The following is a 22,947-nucleotide window of genomic DNA, read 5'->3' as shown; positions in this document are numbered from 1 at the left end:
GATAAATGGCTATTTTTTTCTCATGGTAAACTAAGCATCAGCAGCAAGGAGTTAAAGGGGTTATTCAAACCCTAAAAATGCCCCCCAAAATGCCAGGGCACCTCATACAGGTAATACTTTGCCCGCTCCCGGCAACCGCGTCACTGATGCCCACATGGCCACCACTGCATCCCCCTGTCACATGAATGAAAACATCCAGAGACGTGGGGGGCAGTCAATAGCAGGCCACAATGGGAACGAGCCTCCTTAGCATCACGGGTGACACTAGGGAGGCTCATTTCCTTCACAGCCTGCTATTGGCTGCACCCCCCCCCCCCCCCCCCCGAGCATAAGTATTATCTGTATGCGGTGGCCAAGCATTTTGGGGGGCATAATAGGAAGGCCACCATTTTACGGGTTTTGTTCCTACGGCGTTCCCTCTGCGGTAAAACTGACCTGTGCCTTTTATTCTCTGGGTCAGTAGGAATACAATGGGGGTGTGGCAGGGGGGGAGCCAGGGTAGGTAGTGGGATGGGCCAGGGGTGTGTAGTGGGTGGAGTTAAGGGGCCCAATTCAGATTCTTGCTATGGGGCCCAATGATTTCTATGTACGCCCCTGCCTCGTCCCTCTCTATGTTCCTATCTCTGGTCGTCTGCTGGCAGCATTCCGTTAGTGTTCCGGCTGTGTGCTGGTTTGGAGTGTCTGTTGGCGGCGACTGGAGTGGGAATGTGAGTAGAGAGTGGACGCAGCGTCAATGCGGTCTCCCCGGGCTGTTTCTTTGCTGGTCTCTGGTTCCTGTGTGTTGCTCCAGAGCCTGGCAGTCGGACCCCTGGTTCCTGTGTGTTGCTCCAGGGTCCGGCAGCAGTCCTGGGGAGACTCGCATGTTTTGGCGCTGATTCCCCTACATTTCCTTTCTCCCATTCCTGTTTTTGGTCCCTCACTGGTTTTCCCCTTTTTTTTTTTTTTTGGTGGGGGGGCTTTGAGGGGTGGGAGTGTCACGACCATGGTTGTGGTCACGACTCCTTGGTTCGCATGCTGTTGTCAGCAGTTTGTTTTATGTTGTCAACCACAGGTGTGGGCTCTGTATCTTGCCTCACGTGTGGTTGCCGTTGGCAACATTAAGTTGTTGGCAGTGGAGCGACCTAGGCGCACGCTGTCATGGCATGCGGTTGCCTCTGGTAATGTGTGGTTTTAGTGTTCACTTTCTATTTCTGGTGTGCACGAGGTTTATGTAGGTGTGCACTGTGACACTTCTCTTCACTTGTGGCTGCCCGTGGCAACGTGTGGTATTGTGTACATGTTGTGGCAGTGTCTCGGCCTTCGGGCTGACTCCCAGGACATGGTTGCCACGCATGTCGTTGCCTGCGGTAACAGCTGCAGTGTAATTGTTTATTGTACACTTCCCCTTTAAGTGACACTTACCTTGTTTGTTGATGCAAGGGTTAACCCCTTTCCTAGTGTGTGTGTGTGTGGGTGTGGCCGCTTGGGTTATTTAGCTTCCTGCTGGAAGGCAGTTGCTGAGGGGTACTTCAGCCATGCGTTTTGCTGGAGTCATCCTCCTGGTTCATATACCATCTTTCCAGTAAGGGCCACCCTTGCGGTCATAAAAAGAATGTCTGTTAAGTTGATGTTTTTATGCTCTTGATATTTATTGCAGCTATGGATGTCCTGGTTACCTGTGTGTTTTGATGTGTGTGCTGTCTCCCTTGTGTTTGTGTGGACAGCGTATTTGAGCACGGGTTCCAGTCAGCAAGGCTGTGGCAGGTTAGTGTGGAACTGCTTGGTTCACCTGTCATATCCATATGTCTATGTTCCCCATCTCCTTGCAGCTTGGCCAGTGAGACTCCTGTTCGTCCGTGCCTAGGAGGAACAGGTCGTCTTACCCTGCTCCTAGTTCAGGGCCACCCTGAGGGCAAGTAGGGACCCCAAGGTTCCGGAGTATGAGGCCTCCTACCATCAGGGTCGGCTCATACAGCTAGGAGTCAGGGTCAGTATTAGGGACGCGATAGGAGGTGACCTGCTCCCTGATCCTGTGGTCCTGGCCGAGCAGCGACCAAACATCTTCTGGCATCGAACGGCTGAGGGTTTTCCCCATCCTCAGCCGTGACACTAGACTGCTCTAGAAACTGGTCCCCACCCTTCCTGCAGGAAGTGGGACTTGCCCACTTCTCCACAGAGGGAGTGTTAGAATGAAATGGAAGGTTCCATTCTAGCTAAGTACAGCTCTGCCGTGTTTGCTGCCACCTGCTGGTGAACCAGGCATATTACACGTGAACATAACAGTTACATTAGAAATAGGAATGCACATTATAGTGGACCTGAAATAAATACACAAGATGACATGATATTAGCCCATTAAAGACAGTAGCGGGGGGAAGAAGTACTAATGCCACTCTGGGGCGTTACACATTTCCAAACAATTTGAAAGCTTGACTGCTTGCTGGTGCCGTTTCTATCTGTGCTGTGGCCCCTACATGAGATCTTACCATTAACAAGATATGCCATAAAGGTGATCTCTGTATTCTGAGCTAGAGTCCAGCAGATGCCATCCACCTCTTTCACATATGTTAGTGGAGACATGGCTCATTCTCTTTGAAGTTTTTGGGGATTACAGTGGCCACAAATTTGCATCTTGGGTCTTGCAAATTGCATCTTAATGAACAGTGAGCCCCCAGAATGTATTTTATTGGTGGGCTCTAAGCATCCCTGTGCAGCACTGTTTCTCATGGCCAATATCCGCTAGCATGTATCTGCCTTCAAAACCTATACGAGAACACAAATTTACACAAATCACAGATTTAACTAGTGGAGGTGTGAAAGGTCCGATACATGTACAGTATATGTACAGTTCGAAAATAATAATAATTCTACATATAAGTATATCCATGAATTAATATAAGCCGTACAATAATTGCTTTATTATGAGAAAACTATAACCATCTTTCAGAATAATAACAAGTAAATATACAGTATCTAGCAAATGCTGGTGGAAATCAGTAATGTAATATGAGATCTTGGCACAGATTCAGGCCTTCTGGTTATCTAGGGTACGGTAGGAACATCCGAAAATGTACAGTAGGTCTAAAAACATATTTAATTTCTAAAGGAACCGAAGATGTATCTCCTGCATGTTTATGTGTAATGTGTTTTGAAATCACTGATATATTGGTATTATTAGATGATGAAACAGATTAAGGGGACAAAATATATGTCCAACATATTGTATTTTACTATTTTTCCAGACTACCAAATGTACTATATTACTAGTGTTATGGTTAATATAGGCACAAACATTTTACGTTACTAATGGTATATAGGATGTGAAGGTACTGCCTAGGTCCACAGTATATAGTGTAGGAAGGCGCAAGGGTCCGTCGTTGATGGAAGGTATGTGTCACCAAAGTTCCTGGTCTCGGTGAAGTAAGAGCCGGTAATTTCAGGTGTCAGCGGCAGCTAGTGCTAGCGCTGTCAGTCTCTGTGTTTGGGATCTGAATCTTTGTGCCGTGCTGGAGGGCTGAGAGCCGCACGCTGGGAAACAGGCCCCCTAAAGCCTGCTGTGGACCACTGGAGATAAAACTGCAAACAAGGTGATTTTTTGTTCTGTGGACTTTCCATTGTGTGAACTAACACAAAGACTGAAAAGTGGCGTTTTGTTTTGGCCTTATGTGTGAATAAACACTGAAGTTTGGATTTACAAACTGTTTTTTTTGCCTCTGTACTGCATCCGCTAACTGCCTACCTGAGCGAATTCCCACAATAGCTACAGTATACAGCGTATATTCCCACAGAGAAACTCTACTGTTATAGGAAAGCAAGGTAGTTGTATGATGCCTCTCATCTGAGTATAGTCTAGGAGACAATGAGGAGTCAAGGACGCATGCATGCCCATTTTAAGAAAAACTTAAACCCTGGTTGTCATATGTTCTACCACATTATTCTGTGAACTTGAAGATGCTTCTTGATTATATTAAGAATAATGTATAATTATATTAAAGGGGTTCTCTGGGCTTTTAATATTGGTGACCTATCCTCAAGATAGATCATCAATATCATATTGGGGGGTCTGACACCCCTGCTAATCAGCTATATGAGGGGAAGGCTATATGAGGATAGGTCATCAATATAAAAAGCCTGGAGAACCCCTTTAATTATATTCTTTGCTATATACACTGCCTGTCCAAAAAAAAAGTCTCTACCAAAAAAAAGGTCACACACACTAGTTTTCGTTACAGCACGCATTCGCTGTGGCATTGTTTCGATAAGCTTCTGCAATGTCACAAGATTTATTTCCATCCAGTGTTGCATTAATTTTTCACCAAGATCTTGCATTGTTGATGGTAGAGTCTGACTGCTGAGCAAAGCCTTCTCCAGCACATCCCAAATATTCTGAATAGGTTTAAGGTCTGGACTCTGTGGTGGCCAATCCATGTGTAAAAACGATGTCTCATGCTCCCTGAACCACTCTTTCACAATTTGAGCCCGATGAATGCTGGCATTGTCATCTTGGAATATTCCCGTGCCATCAGGGAAGAAAAAACCCATTGATGGAATAACCTGGTCATTCAGTATGTTCAGGTAGTCAGCTGACCTCATTCTTGCAGCACATACTGTTGCTGAACCTAGACCTGACCAACTGCAGCAACCCCAGATCATAGCACTGCCCCCACAGGCTTGTACAGAAGGCACTAGGCATGATGGGTGCATCACTTCATCTGCCTCTCTTCTTACCCTGATGTGCCCATCACTCTGGAACAGGGTAAATCTGGACTCATCAGACCACATGACCTTCTTCCATTGCTCCAGAGTCCAATCTTTATGCTCCCTAGCAAATTGAAGCCTTTTTTTCTGGTTTGCCTCACTGATTAGTGGTTTTCTTACGGCTACACAGCTGTTCAGTCCCAATCCCTTGAGTTCCCTTCGCATTGTGTGTGTGGAAATGCTCTTACTTTCACTATTAAACATAGCCCTGAGTTCTACTGTTTTTCTTTGATTTGATATCACCAAACGTTTAGGTGATCGCCGATCACCATCATTCAGGATTTTTTTCCCGCCACATTTCTTCCTCGAATACGATGGGTCTCCACTATCCTTCCAGTTTTTAATAATGCGTTGGACAGTTCTTAACCCAATTTTAGTAGTTTCTGCAATCTCCTTAGATGTTTTCTCTGCTTGATGCATGCCAATGATTTGACCCTTCTCAAACAGACTAACATCTTTTCCACGACCATGAGATGTGTCTTTCGACATGGTTGTTTAAGAAATGAGAAGCAACTCATTGCACCAGTTGGGGTTAAATAACTTGTTGCCAGCTGAAAGATAATCGCCCGTGCAGTAATTATCCAATAGGAGGCTCATAACTATTTGCTTAGTTAAATCCAGGTGGCAAATTTCTTTTGGGATAGGCAGTGTATTTGATCAAACACAAGATTTCTCTGTTATCAGTTCATATCTGAAATTACTGTATAATGACGATATAATAGTAGATCATCATGATAACAAGCTTAAAATCCTGTCTATCATATAAATATCCGGTCTACTTTTGAAAAATTGCATTATCTGGACAGTTCCTACTAGTTCTAACCAATTTCCCTAATGGAATGTTGTGGATTACATGTTTGGTGACATGAAGAAGCAAGGAGGGTGGAGTTTCCTGCAGATTGTTTCTAATAAGTCATTGTACCTACCTTTGAACCCAGATTTCCAATTATACCCAAAAAAGTAATTTGATTTCTTTTGTAACATGTGCTAAAAGACAAATTAATGCTGTTATCATTCATGTATCTAGCAACCTCATGGAATTCACTCTCAGTACCATTCTATTTTAGATAAAGATTGTCAATATATCTGGAGGACCACTTAATTCATGAAAAATCTGCTTTATTTAGTGTCTAAATGTATATTTCTTTCTATACACACCTATAGAGGTTAGAAAACTATGGGGTTAATCTCCCCTTTCCCACCGTGCGAAAATAATATTCTTCATTAAAAATGAAGAAATATTATAAACATTCAAAGGATATCAGAATTAACTTCTTGACTGAAAATCCTTAAGTGCACCCAAAATGTTCATAGTTTTCACTTTATAAGACACACCTGATGGTAAGACGCACCTAGATTTTAGGGGGGGAAATAAGAAAAAAATATTTTACATCAGATATCAAATCAGACCCCCATAACAGATCCTCAGATCAGACCCCATATCAAAACCCAAATCAGACCCCCATATCAGACCTCAAATCAAACCCCCATATCAGATCCTCAGATCAGAAGCCCATATCATATCTTCAGATCAGACTCCCATATCAGACTTCAGATAAGACCCCCATATCAGATCCTCAGATCAGACCTCTATATCATATCCTCAGATCAGAAGCCCATATCATATCTTCAGATCAGACCCCCATATCAGACCTCAGATAAGACCCCCATATCAGATCCTCAGATCAGACCTTCATATCACATCCCCATATCAAACTTCAGATCAGACCACCATAAGACCTCCATATTAGACCTCCCCCATATGAGACCTCAGATAAGACCCCGTTTAGATGTCCCTGCGAGACCCCCATATCATTTTTCACATCAGACCCCCATCAGAGCTAAAATATATAAATTAAACTTACCTCTTCTGCTCCGCCACTACTCTGCAGGTCTGGCGTGCTCACCTGCAGTCATGCTACCTGGGCTTCTCTGTATCTGCGCTGCATTGTGACCTAACTACATACAGAGTCAGATCATAGTGCTCGCACTATGTCCTGTTGCTGTAAGCAGTCAGCACAGTGCAGCGCAGGTCCAGAGAAGACCAGAGAGTGGTGAGTACAGGCAGCACTTGAAGCGCATCACTTACCGCTCCCTGCGACTCTTGCATAATAGTGAGCGAAACTATAATAGAAGTAGTAGTATTTGCTTTATAATATGCACTGACATTTTCCCTCCACTTTTGGGGGGAAAAAGTGTATCATAAAGCGAAATATATGGTACCTGGTTTCATGGACTCAACACAGTATAGCCTTTACCAAAGTCTGTAGATGAAGATCCACCTATGCTTTAAGATGCTTTGCCACAGCAGTAATACCTGCCACAGTGATTCTGGAGTGGGGAGGAAATAAATCCTTAAGGACTTTGGGGAGTGAGTAGAAAACCACTGTTATAGGTGAGCGAAGTTTTGAAAAATTTGATTCAGCAACTTCCCCGAAGTTAATTTGTCACGAATCGCTATAAATCAGGTATACTCAGGCCACTTTGCCTTAGGGAACGGCCACACAGTGCGGCCATGCTGCAGGGTAGAAGTGCACGGCCAATTAGCCCACAGTTGCCTTTCCTTTAAAAATGAAGATCGCACTGTATAGTTGGTCTTCATTTTTAATGGTCACGCGGCACCTTTGAGCACCGTTAAATGGGGCTGTTGCTTGTATGGGGTTTGGCTGGTTAGATGGAGGGCCAATATGCATATTATTGCTGTTCTTGCCTACAATCTCCTGCAGATTATTTGACAGTAAACACTGATTATTAATCAGCTCTGGCATACCTACTTCTCCAACCCCAGCGTTCTCCTGTCCTACAGGTGGGAGTCCTTCTTCTGCCATCTGCTTTTCCTCCTTTTCCACATCATATAATATCGATGATAATATGTCATCAGGAACATGCAGCTCCTCTTCTCTCTGCATCTTGCTGACTTTTCTAGGACATGGAGACTCTGAAGACTGATTTGTAAATCCAGCAAAATATGAGGATAGTCATCATTAAGACCTGAACCCCCCTAAGGGGTGCAGACTGGTATTGGTTGGCACGCTGGCTGTGGAATAATAAAGGCTTCCATCTTATTGGTATTGAATTACATATCTGAGTTTACAGCTGATATAGGAATAAGTAAATGTAGTAATAAATAAAAAAAACTGATGCAGCATACTGTAAGTCTCCCTGCACTCTGGATAATGAAATAGGAGATAGGCACAACCAAAATATTCAGTTCACTTGGAAAAACAAAAATGTATTCAACATCAAATGGAATACTATAGCATCTGTATTAAAAATATATAAAATATATATGCGGCGCTCAATAACAATAAAACAACAATAAAACACTAAAATAAGGAGATATATTGAGATGATGATATGCGGTGCCTCAAACAAGGTCACGTATATGTGGAAAAAATGTATATTAGAAAGGGGTAGACTTCAACCCTATATAATGAAGCAGAGTTGAATCTGTTTGAAATGTCTCTCCAGAAACAGTGCGGTGAATTGATTATGTGCTGTGCGTGCTCACATTCACATCACTCCATGTCCTCCCCAAAGTATATTCAAGTGGGGATATTAAGTGTAGTTATTATTCGTCCACTTCACAATAAACCCTGCTTTCTACAGTTGTAGTGTCGGCATTACAGAGTACTCACAGTTGGTATCTCCAGACCGCGGGTGATGTTGCACGCTGTGTGGCGTCCCACCTGTATTCAGCGTGAATGCGGCTCCTTACGTGGTGAGTCTCGTGGGTTATCTCGAGATCTTGAATATTACCCCTGTTGTACTTGCCGGTTTTTGAGTCCTGGGGTCTGTGAATTAGTGGACAGGTGCTCTTGGTGGTTAATCAAGCTAGTGAGCAAGGTTTCCAAGATAAAAGTTCTTTGTGATATGCCAGTTGTGCAACTTTGTACTTGTTTCCTCATAACATAATGCTACAAGGTTACATGCCACTGTGGCCTAGAATATATAGGCAAAACCACCCGGGAATTTCGAAGACGGGTGGGAGAACACTTAGGTGACATTAGAAACGGTAGGGACACCCCATTAGCTAAACATGTAGAAACCAGCCACAATGGTAAAACAGAGGGCATGACATTTATGGCCATTGAACTCATTCCTCCCTTGAAAAGAGGAGGCAACTGGGACAGTAAAATACTGCAAAGGGAGACCTGGTGGATCTTTGAATTGAAGAACTCACAACCATCAGGCCTCAATGAGCATCTCTCATTTGGGTGCTACATTGAGGAGACCAGGTCATCCCGTTGACATGTGATAGCAGTCCAATTGCCTCCTCTATGAGGGTCGAAAAACTTGAGTTCAATGGATGATTTATTTCTTTTTAACTGATGCACCCCCTTTATGTACCAAGAGTGACCCTCATTGAATGCCCCTATATGAAGTCTGGCAGTCGACCCCCTCTTTACATTTGTAGGGGCTGAGTGCCCGACATACCTATGGTACATATTTGCTTGTCTAGCTCCCTGCAATGTGGGTACAGTGCAACTGATTGCCAGCACGCCTGTTCTGATGATCAGATACCATTTGACAATGTATTTGTCTATCCTTTTCTAATCTAGCCTGTCCAGTGAACCTGCTGTTTAAATACCTAGGTAGCGCATCTCTATGACTCTATAGGAGTGACGCACCGTACTTGGCTATTTATGCCACTATAATTTGTTGATTGGGGGTGACAGAGTTAGCCCATCCCCTTCACCCCTTTATCTCCAATATTCCCGCCCCCTAATGTTCTCTGAGTCACCGTCCCCTAACATGCAGGGGACGGACATTGGGCTATACTGATATACCTTCAGTCTATGTCCCGATCTTGTGACTCCTCTCCGTGACGCGATGCACTTGTGACCACTGACAACACTGCCCGCGTGATCGGAGCAGGTGATCTTGGGGGCGGATCTATCTAAGCCCGCGCTGGTTTAAAAGAACGCCAGTACGGGCGCACTCTGCCATCTCTGCCATACGCAAGAGGAGTGGACCTTGAATCGCTGCACAAAGAGAAGCTAAGTATCAGTTCTTGTCTCACAATACTGTTGCTTTCTGGGCTGGCTCCAACAAACTTGGAAGCACCGTGGATTGGATACTTCTCTGTTGTGTACAGGTGTATACTTTGTCTTGTTTTGTATATAGGTCCCCTGATGACCTGGCTGACTGCCAGTGAAACGCGTCGGGACTATGTGTATGTCTAGTACCTATGATGTGTATGTCCTGGGATAAATGATACCTTTGCACTTCTGACGAAGCTGGGCAGTCACTGTTATTGCCTGCAAGGGACACGAAGGGACATACAGAGAGGGGATTACTTGGAGTTAGAACCTAGGGGTACATTAGGGGAAGAGACCCAGCATCTGTCTCCCTCTTTATTGGTATCCCTGTGTTTCGTAAACTCACCCTCCTAGCAGATGTTTACATTTCACACCTGCCATTTTTCTCCACCTTCTTTCATTTGGTGGTGTATGACTACGTATGTATGTAGTCTCCTAACAAATTATTGGGCCTACTATTTTAACCATTGACTATTAAAAGTAATCTTTTAAGGCAATCCCACTTTTCAATTACACTTTCAAAAATTACGGGTGCCGTATAGAATACTATTTGTTTGACTGGTCATTATTCCAGTTAAGTGATCATTCTATTAATCGTTTTCAGCAACACTTTCCCTAGCGCCAGAGTGCTTGCCATATCTCTCTCTGCTCAGCTCACAGGACAATGGCGGAGACTGCATGGGGTGAGAATTTTATAAGGCTGTGACAAAACAGGGGATGGCTATCTGTAGATTGGCTGTCTGCATGGCATTATAGGTGATCTTGCGTTCCCGGGCTTGTCTCCTCTACAGTTAGTTTTGCTTTGTAACACGTGCAGCCACCATTTCAGGAAAACCTGATTTGTTAAAACGAAAGGCGAGAAAATTTGGAAGCGTTGTGAATCAAAGTTTTCCTAAACTTCGGACTGAATTCCACTTTGAATGCTTCGCTGAACACTAACTACTGTCACAGGATTAGAAACAAATATTCAGCAATTTTATCAATAAGACCACTTAATACTTTGCCCTCCTGCTAAGGTTCCAGATATTGGACTGAACTAGTTGGTTCTGCAGCCACTCTGCTCGTATCACTTAACAACTCCATATAGACTTTTTTATATGGCCCTTTTCTGCTTTATGAATTATTAGATTGATGTTGTCTGTTTTAGTCCGGTACACTGACTATATATTGGATATATAACATCTCTAACATTAGTTCTAATAAATACTAGCATGTCCCATGTAATAGTAATTCTGGAGCATCTATACTTCTTTTCAAATATTTAATAATGTATATTTTTTTTAACGAAGTAGAAAGGTATATGCAGGGAAACAATTAACTTTGCTGAATGTCATCAGCATAAGAGAGCAGCACTGCCTAGTAGCAAAGTAGCATTGTTAGTAACAATAAAAATCAAACAGTAGGGAATAACAGGAAACGGGATAGGGGTAGACGGGAAATAGGAGTAAGGGAATAAACATGGCAAAAGTATAATAATCTTTATTTATACAGTGCCAACATACTCCGCAGCTCTTTACAATCAAGGGGTTCAAGTACAAACAGAGTCATAAATAACATAGCAACAGACAAGTCAACAATTAAAACAAGAGGAATGAGTACAGCAGTGTGGAGAGCTTTGTGGATAAAAATGAGGACTTTAAATTGAATCCTGTACTGTATGGGCAACCAGTGCAGTTACTGGCACAGGGCGGAGGCATTGCAGTAGCGGCTGGGCATATAGATGAGCGTAGCTGCTGCGTTCAGGATAGATTGGAGAGGGGTGAGTCTGGTGAGAGGGAGACCAATTAGTAATGAGTTACAGTAATTGAGACAGGAATGGATCAGCGCAACAATAAGAGTATTGTTGTTTTCACAGTAAGGAAGGGGAAATTGAAGAGATGTTTTTGAGGTGTAGGTGACATAATTGGGCAAGTGATTGAAAATAGAGTATAAAGGAAAGATCACTATCAAACATAACACCAAGATAGCGGTCGTGCTGCTAGGTGTTATAGTAGTGGTTCACACTGAGAGGGAGATATCAAGTTTAAGTGGGTTAGTAGAAGATTCAGTTACAGATAGAGAGAGGACATGATGTTACAGGCAGCGGACAGTCACTGGTGTTCTGTAGTACAGCAGAGGGTAATGTTATAGGATGAAGTGTATAGTTGGGTGTCATAAGCATAGAGATGGTACTGGAAACCAAATCTGCTAATTGTCTGTCCAATGGGGCTGAGTATAAGCAATTGTGAGGCAGTGACAGGCCTCATGGTTGTTAGGGGAGATGTATGGCAGGTTTTTCCACGTCTTCCCTATCAGTCGTCAGGCCTGAGGCAGCACCAGGTGCCACAATCACCTGGGAATAAAAGTATCCTCAAAGTGAAAGGGGGAAGACTTTGAAACAGAGTGCTGCTGAGGCTCTGTGAGTGTGCTCTCAGCCGGGCTAGGCTGAGGGACCACGAGGCTGGGAGATAGCCTGGAGTTTGGGGGACCAAGCGACGCCTGCTGAGAGAGAGGGTCGCACGGCCAGAGTCAGGCGGACTGCTGATCCTAAATTCCCTAGACGTACGGACTTAGCTACAGCCTGGGAGGCTGATGAACGATGGGCTGGGAAAGCCGCACCTGAGACAGGGTGTGAACTGTGCTCTGTAGGCGAGTCAGGGAATATGTTATGTATTAGGTAGTGCCTAGCCGGGCAGGTGTTCATTTGTATCGTTTTGTGTGTGAAGACTGCCAAATAAATGCACCGTTTGGACATTGGACATTAAAGGGAATCTGTCACCTATTTTGAGCCTATAATACTGTTAACATAGCAATGTGCAATAAAGTACCTTCATTCCAGCATGTGTCCTCTTTCTTTTATTCAACTTTTCATTCAGATGAAAAAGCAATTTTTCTGATATGCAGATTAACCCCTTAAGGACTCAGCCCTATTTCACCTTAAGGACTTGGCCATTTTTTGCAAATCTGACCAGTGTCACTTTAAGTGCTCATAACTTTAAAACGCTTTGACTTACCCAGGCCGTTCTGAGATTGTTTTTTCGTCATATATTGTACTTCAGGACACTGCTAAAATTGGGTCAAAAAAGTTAATTCAATTTTTACCGAAAATTTTGAAAAATTAGCAAATTTCAAAGTTTCAGTTTCTCTACCTCTGTAATACATAGTAATACCCCAAAAAATTGTGATGACTTTACATTCTTCATATGTCTACTTCATGTTTGTAGCATTTTGGGAATGATATTTTATTTTTTGGGGATGTTACAAGGCTTAGAAGTTTAGAAGCAAATTTTGAAATTTTTCAGAAATCTTCAAAATCCCACTTTTATGGACCAGTTCAGGTTTGAAGTCATATTGTGAGGCTTAGATAATAGAAACCTCCCATTCTAGAAACTACACCCCTCAAGGTATTCAAAACTGTTTTTTCAAACTTAATTAACCCTTTAGGTCTTCCACAAGAGTTAATGGCAGATTGAGAAACAATTTTGAAATTTCTATTTTTTGGAAAATTTTCCAATATAATCAATTTTTTCCAGGAGTAAAACAAGGGTTAACTGCCAAACAAAAGTCAAAATGGGTTGCCCCGATTCTGTAGTTTGCAGAAACACCCCATATGTGGTCGTAAACTACTGTTTGGCCGAACGGGAGCACATAGAAGGAGGGGAACACCATATGGGTTTTGGAAGGCAGATTTTGCAGGACTGGTTTTGTTTATACCATGTCCCATTTGAAGCCCCCTGTTGCACCCCTAGAATAGAAATTTCAAAAAAGTGACTCCATCTAAGAAAGTACACCCCTCAAGGTATTCAAAACTGGGTTTACAAACTTTGTTAACCCTTTAGGTGTTCCACAAGAGTTAATGGCAGATGGAGAAACAATTTTGAAATTTCTATTTTTTGGAAAATTTTCCAATATAATCAATTTTTTCCAGGAGTAAAACAAGGGTTAACTGCCAAACAAAACTCAAAATGGGTTGCCCCGATTCTGTAGTTTTCAGAAACACCCCATATGTGGTCGTAAACTACTGTTTGGCCGAACGGGAGCACATAGAAGGAGGGGAACACCATATGGGTTTTGGAAGGCAGATTTTGCAGGACTGGTTTTGTTTATACCATGTCCCATTTGAAGCCCCCTGTTGCACCCCTAGAATAGAAATTTCAAAAAAGTGACTCCATCTAAGAAAGTACACCCCTCAAGGTATTCAAAACTGGGTTTACAAACTTTGTTAACCCTTTAGGTGTTCCACAAGAGTTAATGGCAGATGGAGAAACAATTTTGAAATTTCTATTTTTTGGAAAATTTTCCAATATAATAAATTTTTTCCAGGAGTAAAACAAGGGTTAACTGCCAAACAAAACTTAAAATGGGTTGCCCCGATTCTGTAGTTTTCAGAAACACCCCATATGTGGTCGTAAACTACTGTTTGGCCGAACGGGAGCACATAGAAGGAGGGGAACACCATATGGGTTTTGGAAGGCAGATTTTGCAGGACTGGTTTTGTTTATACCATGTCCCATTTGAAGCCCCCTGTTGCACCCCTAGAATAGAAATTTCAAAAAAGTGACTCCATCTAAGAAAGTACACCCCTCAAGGTATTCAAAACTGGGTTTACAAACTTTGTTAACCCTTTAGGTGTTCCACAAGAGTTAATGGCAGATGGAGAAACAATTTTGAAATTTCTATTTTTTGGAAAATTTTCCAATATAATCAATTTTTTCCAGGAGTAAAACAAGGGTTAACTGCCAAACAAAACTCAAAATGGGTTGCCCCGATTCTGTAGTTTGCAGAAACACCCCATATGTGGTTGTAAACTACTATTTGGCTAAACGGCAGGACATAGAAGAAGGGGAACATCATATGGTTTTTGGAAGGCAGATTTTGCTGGACTGGTTTATTTACACCATGTACCCTTTCAAGCCCCCTGATGCACCCCTAGAGTAGAAACTCCATAAAAGTGACCCCATCTAGGAAACTACGGGATAAGGTGGTTGTTGTTTTGGGACTATTTTAGGGGTAAATATGATTTTTGGTTGCTCTATATTACTCTTTTTTGAGGCAATGTAACAAAAAAATTAAATTCTAAAATTGTTTCTACATTCGCTATTTAGTTTTGTGGAACACCTAAAGGGTTAACATAGTTTGTAAAGTAACTTTTGAATACCTTGAGGGGTGTAGTTTCTTAGATGGGGTCACTTTTTTGGAGTTTCTAGTCTAGGCTACATCAGGGGGGCTTCTAATGGGACATGGTGTCAAAAATAAAACTGTCCATCAAAATCTGCCTTCCAGAAACCGTATGGAGTTCCCTTCGTTCTATGCCCTGCCGTGCGGCTATATAGCCATTTAAGACAACATATGGGGTGTTTCAGCAAACTACAGAATCAGGGCCATAAATATTGAGTTTTGTTTGGCTGTTAACCCTTGCTTTATTATCAGCAAAAAGGATTCAAATGGAAATTTTGCCCAAAAATGGGTGTTTTGGCACCGTTTTTATTTTATATTTTTAACACCGTTCATCCGAGGCGTTTGGGCAAAAGTTATTTTTATAGCGACGACTTTTACGCACGCGACGATGCCCAATATGTATGGTTCTCAGACTTTGGAGACACTAAGCAGACATCCTAAAAACTGCGGCCCTCCAGATGTTGTAAAACTACAATTCCCACCATGCCCTGCTGATGGCTGTAGGTTGTCTGGGCATGCTGGGAGTTATAGTTTTACAACATCTGGAGGGCCGCAGTTTGAGGATGCCTGCACTAAAACTAATATTTTTTTGGGGGAAAAAAATTGTTTCCGTGTCTCCAAAGTCTGAGAGCCATAGTTTTTTATGTTCTCTAGTGGACTGTTGGGGATTATAAAAATTTAGTACTCCATGGAAGTGTGATACTCCCTGAAGCAATCGATAACGGAGAGGCCCAGATGATCGGGGCAAGTGTCGCACTGAGTGGTGGTGTCCTTCCGTATCCCACTCCTGCGACACACTCTGCACTTTTTTTGGGTTCGTCCCTTCTTTCCAGTATGGGGGACCACACCTGGAAAGTGTTGGCCAGGGACGATCCGGGCGCCTCCAATTCCCAAGGTACTCCGGCCTGCTCTTTCCCGGTCCGAAAAGATCAGGTCCTTGAGGACTGCCTCATAGAATTGGAGGAATGTCTCTGTGCTGCCAGCGCTTCGGGATAGTACAAAAGAGTTGTACATGGCAACCTGCACCAAGTAGACCGCAACTTTTTTGTACCATGACCGGGTTTTGCGCATGGCGTTATATGGTGTGAGGACTTGATCAGAGAGATCAACTCCTCCCATATACCGATTGTAGTCGACGATACAATCGGGCTTGAGGACCGTTGCCGCGGTACCTCGCACAGGGACAGGGGTGATGCCGTTACCATGAATTGTGGACAGCATAAGGACATCCCTCTTGTCCTTATACCTGACCAGCAACAGGTTTCCACTGGTAAGGGCACGGGTCTCACCCCTGGGGATAGGTACCTGGAGGGGGTAGGCAGGGAGGCCGCGTTGATTTTTCCGCACGGTCCCATAAGCGAACGTGGATCTGGCGGCAAGGGACCTGAACGAGGGAATGCTGGTATAAAAGTTGTTCACGTACAAGTGGTAACCCTTATCCAGCAGTGGGTACATAAGGTCCCACACGAGTTTCCCGGTAACACCCAAATTAGAGAGACATTCTGGGGGTTGAATCCGGGAATCTCGCCCCTCGTACACACGAAATTTGTAAGTGTACCCTGAGGTACTCTCACAAATTTTGTATAGCTTCACGCCATACCTCGCCCGCTTTGTGGGAATGTATTGTCAGAAACTGAGTCTCCCCTTGAACGCAACGAGAGACTCATCAACCGCGACCTCCCTACCAGGTACGTAGGCCTGCTGAAATGTGGCCCCAAAGTGATCGATGACCGGCCGTATCTTATACAGCCGGTCATAGGCAGGATCACCTTGGGGTGGACATGCTGCATTATCGGAATAATGCAGACATTTCCGGATGGCCTCAAACCGGGGACGTGTCATGACCATACTGTACAGTGGGGTCTGGTATAGGACGTCCCCACTCCAGTATTGCCTGACACTGGGTTTTTGGACTAGACCCATATGCAGCACGAGGCCCCAAAATGTCCTCATCTCGGCTGCACTGACCGGGGTCCAGCAAAAATGAGCCTGGGTTTTGAGCGACGAACTGTTGGGCGTACAGATTCGTCTGCTCCACCATCAGATTCACCAGTGGGTTACTGAAAAAAAAACTAAAATAGTCAATTTCAGTAAACCCCACTGTGGGAATCTGGATTCCAGGATTGCCAGCAAAATCCGGAATCTCAGGCTCAAAGTCCACTGGGGGACACCAACTAAGTTCATCGGCAGGGGGCTCCGGTGGGCTTATTTGGTGGGCCGGTAAACCAGTACGAACCCCAGGGCGGCTCGTACTAGGGTGGGCCACAGGATCCCTAGCATGTGGGGCCCCTGGCTCCGCCTGGCGGTGTCTCCGCCGCCTTGGTGGCTCATCGTCATCAGATGATGATGAGGAGGATGTGGATGATAAAAGGAACGTGGGGTCATCCTCATCCTCACTGGGGCTCTCAGAGTCGGAGGCAATATGGGCGTCTGGTGGTGGGGAGGCTGGTGGGGGGGGCAGGTGGCAGGGGGGGGGTCGGGGGTCTGGGGTCTGATGGATGGATCAAAGAAATTGATCAAAGAAAGTTTGGAATAAAAGTTTTTTTTTTTTTTTCCTAACTAACTTTTCCCTTCTTTCCCTGCCTAACGATGCCTCTCCCTCACTGACCCTAACCTACCTGGGTGGCGATGGGTGCAGGAGGATGATGGATACCGATTAGGGGGACACAGGAGCTGGTGCTGGACGGTGCTGCACGGTCAGGGTGCTGGACAGGAAGAGGAGGGGAGAGAGGAGCGCAGGATGTTTGAATCTCGCGCCTCTCTCCCCTGCACCAATCAGCACCCTGGACAGCAGGCATCAGCACCAGGGCCAGCACCGCCTCTCCAAATCCTTGGACTGCGATAGGTGGTGTATAATTACGCCACCGATCGCAGTCTTTTTCCGGTTCATCGGGTCACAGGACGCCCGAATGGACCGGAAACGCCGAAAACCGCAGGTCTGAATTGACCTGCGGTTTTCTGCGATCGTCGATGCGGGGGGGTCAAATGACCTCCCCCTGCATTGTTACGGGATGCCGGCTGAATGATTTCAGCCAAAATCCCGTTCCGATTAACCCCTGGGGCGCCGGAATACCGATTTCAAGTTAGGACGTACCGGTACACCCTGAGTCCTTAAGGACTCGGGAAATAGGGCGTACCGATACGCCCTGCGTCCTTAAGGGGTTAAGTCTCAAGGTGCCCAGAGGGGCATTATTACTCTGCTCTAGTGCCCAGTAACGCCCCCCTGCAGTGCCCAGCCCGCCTTTCTTCCAAGCCCAGCACTGTATTAAATCAAGAAAATAGAAGTGTTAGTCCTGTGTCCCAGAACACGGACAGTTACTTGCGCTGCTGGTTTCGATATAATGTGGTGGGTAATTCACACTCGGGAGTCATGCAATGAAAAGGTTTGAAACCGCGCTGCTTAAGATTCAGTCGAACGCTGCACAGGTGAAAGATTCAGGGTATTAGCCTCAGTCCTCCTCTCTCAAGGGGTTCGATCCTCCTCTGACCGCCTCCTCTGTAGGATTAAATGACCGGCATATAGTGAAGTACCCTCTTTTTTTTTTAATCAGATAATTTTTATTGCTTTTTCAAGAAAATTTGTAATACAATTACAACAATAATCCACCCTTCCCTCCCAACCCCACTCCAACCCCACCCCAAAGCACGACCATTTAGAAGAAGCAGTATACAGTCCATAACTGTGATTGGAAAGTCCATCTGGAAAAATCATAGTCCATTCTCTTAAATCATAGTACATGGCATCACAGAGCCTCCGTACTACTAAATATATATCCACATAATATGCCGGCACAAATATACCATCATAGTCTACTATCCCACATTTTATCATTCACATACTCATACACATCCGTCTCTAACACTCCTTTCATACCCTGCAAGCATATTTTAGGACAAGTCATAATGTGTAATCCACGAGGACCATATCCCTTCAAATTTTTTCCTCGAGTTCCTGTTCAAATAAACATATTCCTCCAGCTTAACCAGTGTATGCACCCTACCTACTACTTCCTGAATCGTAGGAGCTGTTTCATCAATCCAATGAAATGCTATGCACTTCCTAGCTTGATATAATATCCTCATTACGGCCACCTTTTTTTTGAGCATGTTTCTTGGTACTTTCACAAAACCAAGTAAACAGGTTAATGGTCCAACTTCTAGGTTGATTTGAAAAACCCTATTTATAAGTTCCACTATCTCAACCCAATACCTTCTTAATCGTGGGCAATTCCACATAAGATGGATCAAATTTTCACTACTAATATTACAACGTGGACATACATCATTCTCCCTATAACCCATTCTGAATAGTAGTGCAGGTGTTCTATAGACCCTATGTAGGAGATATAATTGTGAGATCCTATATGACTCGCTCAATGACAGCGTCGGTAGGTCGGTGAGAATTTCCTTCCATTGCTCCTCAGTTAGCTCCTCAATATCCTTCTTCCATTTCTCATACAGTTTCAGTGGGTTGGATTTATAAATTTCCTCCCTGAGTGTGTTGTAATATATGGATATCACCCCACTAGTGGATCCTGACCTTGCTGTGTAGTCAATGATGGGGCATCTGGCTGCCTGTTGGATCTTTCCCTTCTTTTCCTGAGTTTGAATAGCGTGCCTCAACTGTAAATACACATAGAAATATTTATGTGGAATACTAAATTCCTGTCTTAATACCTCAAAGTTCTTTAATGACCCGTCTGAAAACAGTTGAGCCATCCTCCCCAACCCATATTGCTCCCACTGTTGCACTCCACTGATCTTATTCAATTCAGAATATAGGCAATTGGGCCATATAGGTGTGTGAGTACTATACCCGGTTATACTCATTCTTTCTTTGGTTTTCCACCATATCTTATGCATCATGTTTATCAATGGATATTGAGTACCATGAGAATGAAATGAACCATCCTCTAAAGCCGACAATAAGCACGTGCGATGTATCAAATGTTGAACAATGCGACCCGCACTGTTCAATTGCGTCACATCCCCCCATCCTCTAAAATGCTGTAACTGGGCTGCAATGTAATAGGACCAAGGATCTGGTACAGCCAGTCCTCCTTGTGTTTTAGGTCGTTGCAGGGTTGAAAGCTTAATCCTAGGGACACCTCCCCTCCATATTAAATCCCTGAACACTGCGTTGACAGAATTAAAAAACCTAAGCGGAATCCAGATCGGTGCGTTATGGAGAAGGTATAAGAGTTTTGGCATCAATATCATTTTCAAGAGATTAACCCGTCCGATCACAGATAAGGGTAATTTGCTCCAGGCCTGTATTTTCTTCCTAAATTCAGTAAGCATTGGCACCAAGTTTAGACGTTCATAGTCACCTAGATTCGCAGTTACCCACACCCCCAAATACTTTAAAGACGGCACTACCTGCAACCCTCCCGTATCAGGTGGTGGCACAATACTGCCACCACTTAGGGGTAATAAGGCAGATTTTGACCAATTAATCACTAACCCAGACATAGCCCCAAATTGATTAATGATTGCCATAGCAGCAGGAAGAGACTGCTCCCAGTCATCCAAGAATAAAAGCAAGTCATCTGCATATAATGCTACTTTTTCTATTCTAGGCCCGTACTGAAGTCCTTTGACAGTAGCAGCCATTCTCAGAGCTTCCGCTAAGGTCTCTACTGCCACCGCGAAGAGAAGCGGCGCCAGTGGACATCCCTGTCTAGTTCCTCTAAACAACATGAACGGATCAGACAGGTCTCCGTTAACCCTCACTGCCGCTCTAGGGCATGCATATAGTAGTTGAACCCATGAAATAAATTCAACTCCAAAGCCCATTTTTTCAAGTACCAACCATAAATAGCGGCATTCCACGCTATCAAACGCTTTGGCCGCATCAAGAGATGCGACCGCCGCGGTCGAGGCGTGGACATGTATCGCTTGAATGTTCAGAAATAGACGTCTGATATTTACCGCCGTCGACATATTTGGCATAAAACCTGCTTGATCCTGACATATTAAAGTAGTTATCACTGAGTTCAGACGATTTGCTAATACTTTCGCTAAAAGTTTAATATCAACTGGGAGCAAAGAAATGGGTCTGTATGATTCAGCTTCAAGCACATCTTTGCCTGGCTTGGGCAAGAGCGCAATGACCGCTTCATTCATGGAGTCAGGGAGCCGGCCCCTCCGCTTGGCATCATCACAAACCTCCAGTAATTGAGGGAGGAGAATGTCAGAATAACGTTTGTATATCTCGGCCGGTAGGCCATCCCTTCCTGGGGCTTTGTTATTAGACATTGTACTTAATGCTACCTCTAACTCCTGAACAGTAATAGGACCATCCAATAGTGCTTTATGTTCATTTGATAGGGTACGTAATTTTAGGGGTTGCAAAAACTGACCTATCTCCCCATCTGTAACTTTCAGTTTGGATTTATATAGTGTGGAATAGAAGGAATACATGACCTGGAGCAAACGCGGTGGTTCAGTTTGAATAACACCATATGAATCCCTCAAAGCTGCAATATATGTAGACTGTAATTGGGCTTTAGATATTAGTGACAAAAGTCTACCCGCTCTCTCCCCCTCCTCATAGAAGGTTTGCTTTTGAAAGAATCGTTTATTTTTTGCCTGCATCAGTAACCTGTCATTCAATTTTTGTTGGGACTCTTTCCATTTCTCTCTAGTGACATCTTGTGGTTGTAGTATAAAATCTGCCTCTGCTGCCACTACTTCCATGATTCCATGATGTGTGCCCTAGATTCACTCTTTTTCCTGTTTACTTCTGCTATAAGCAGACCCCTCAAAAATGCTTTCATAGTCTCCCACACTATTGACTTGGTTGCAGACGGTAAATTAATCTGGAAGAATTCCTTAAGTTTTTCGCCAATTCCGCCAGCATCTGGTAGGAGAGGTAACCAGTAAGGATTAAACTTCCAACCCCCACACTTATTGCTCCGCGTTTTACGAAGGTCAAGCACCATCAATACAGGTGAATGATCTGAGATCCTTCGTGGTAAATACTGCACGTCCCTTACGTATTGACCTATAAGGGCATTACCAAGAATGAGGTCTATCCTGGATAGAGAATTATATGTACTAGAGCAGCATGAAAATTGCTTTACTGACGGATTTTTCAACCTCCAAAAATCTAACAACATAGCTTCCTGCATCAAAGCCCCAAAATGTGTCATCCCTTTCACTTGAGGAGTTTGACCCGACCCCATTCTATCCAGGTTATGATTGAGAATATTGTTGAAGTCCCCCAATAATAAGACTGGAATATCAGGCGCATCCGCTATAAACTGTAGAATATTTTTAAGTACCACTGGTGAATATGGCGGTGGAATGTACACTCCCACTAGAACACATGTAGTTGCAAAAATCACACAATGCAAGCAGATATATCTCCCTTCTTTGTCCACCTTTTTAGCAATGCATTGAAACCCAATTGACTTGTGTATCAGGAGACTCACCCCCCTCGCATAGGACGAGAAAGTGGAATGATAACAGTGTCCTGCCCACCTAGGGGTAAGCAATTTAGTCTGATCTGAGGTGAGATGGGTCTCCTGCACACAACAAATCAAAGGTTGATGCTGACTTAAGCAGTCCATAACCGCCCGTCTTTTAATCACATCTTTAATCCCCCGTACATTCCAGCTGAGAACATTAACCTTCCCTGCCATATTTAAATATCATAGAATGTGTACATCCAGCATCCAGACTAATAGCATTAAGAGAACAGACATAGTAGTAGGACATGTCATATATAGACCGCAGACTTATATCTACAACCTCATATACAGTGCGTGCATTTAGGCTAAACAAAACACCCCTCTCCCACTCCCCAAAACTTTCCCTCCCAAACATTCCAAGTTATTACTTAACACAGCGATCACCCCAACAACGGGCCCCACAATAACACCTATATAAGGCCTGTGGGAAAAAGGGTACACAACCCGCTATTGAAGTTAATCGCGTGCTGAGAACCTTCCTCCAGTCACTTGGAGAAGAGGTTGAAGCGTACCTAGTAATAACTGTGTGTGCTCAA

General features: G+C 43.9%; 1 long non-coding RNA gene across 1 annotated transcript in view; it reads right to left on the bottom strand.

Annotated features, from left to right (window-relative positions):
• Positions 1-22,947, bottom strand: part of LOC120997629 — a 99,062-nt gene that overhangs the window by 17,086 nt on the left and 59,029 nt on the right. The gene's annotated exons all lie outside the window — the stretch shown is intronic.

This window comes from Bufo bufo, chromosome 4 (genome assembly GCF_905171765.1).
Source record: "Bufo bufo chromosome 4, aBufBuf1.1, whole genome shotgun sequence".
Classification (NCBI taxonomy): Eukaryota; Metazoa; Chordata; class Amphibia; order Anura; family Bufonidae; genus Bufo; species Bufo bufo.
The sequence above is the reverse complement of the archived record's forward strand: the minus strand, read 5'-3'. Positions and strand labels throughout refer to the sequence as shown.